This window comes from Notothenia coriiceps, unplaced genomic scaffold (genome assembly GCF_000735185.1).
Source record: "Notothenia coriiceps isolate Sejong01 unplaced genomic scaffold, NC01 NC01_scaffold00012568, whole genome shotgun sequence".
NCBI lineage: Eukaryota > Metazoa > Chordata > Actinopteri > Perciformes > Nototheniidae > Notothenia > Notothenia coriiceps.
The window spans coordinates 935,455-936,290 of record NW_011345269.1 but is presented as its reverse complement, the minus strand read 5'-3'; positions in this window follow the sequence as shown (position 1 = coordinate 936,290).

The following is an 836-nucleotide window of genomic DNA, read 5'->3' as shown; positions in this document are numbered from 1 at the left end:
GCTATAACAGGTGACTTTCTTTTCTTTAATAAGTCACTAGGGGGTGCTATAAAGGTGCTGACTTGTCACTTGTGTCTCCTGTTTCAAGCATCACAACAACACTGAGTCAGGAACCAAACAGAACTCTGCAAATAAGCTGCATTTTACGTTTCTATGTTTAAAACAAAGACATAACTGCCTTATTATCATGATGGTGTTTGATGTTGCTCTAGTTTAGATGCATTTAAATATTTTGTATTGATTTGTTCCATTTTGTCATGAATTGATCCTTGTATTTGGTATCTGAGGAGAAATCAGCTGAGCCAACAGCCCTATATTGATTGAGAAAAAACCAGGGGATTTAAAAAGGAGAGAGACTGCTTTCAAGGTGTTGATTTGGACAGCCACATGTCAGAGTAACCTGAGAGGAAACCCAGAGCATCCTAAAGCACTAAAACAGAAAAAAAGAGCCCTCCTACGTATCTGGCTAATTGAGACACTGTGTTAATGACAGCAACTCCACAGCCAATCAGAAAGCAGTATTGTGTCGCCGGGTAGAGAGAAGGTGCGAAGTGAGCGTTACTATTGGAGTGATCCCTGAACAGATGATGTGCCTGCTCCATATGGCACACCTCGGGGACTCCTTTGTGCCATGACTGATGTGACTCAACTTTAAAGGTTTTCCTCCTTCACTTTAGGGCCCCTCCACCCACCCCCCTCTCCTGCTGATCTGCTGGATGAATGGGGAGTCAGCTCTACGTTGATCAGGCAAAGTGTGCCTCTGGTTTTGTATACAACCTCCCTCCTCCTCCTCCTCCTCCTCCTCCTCCTCCTCCTCATCCTCATCCTCATCCTCA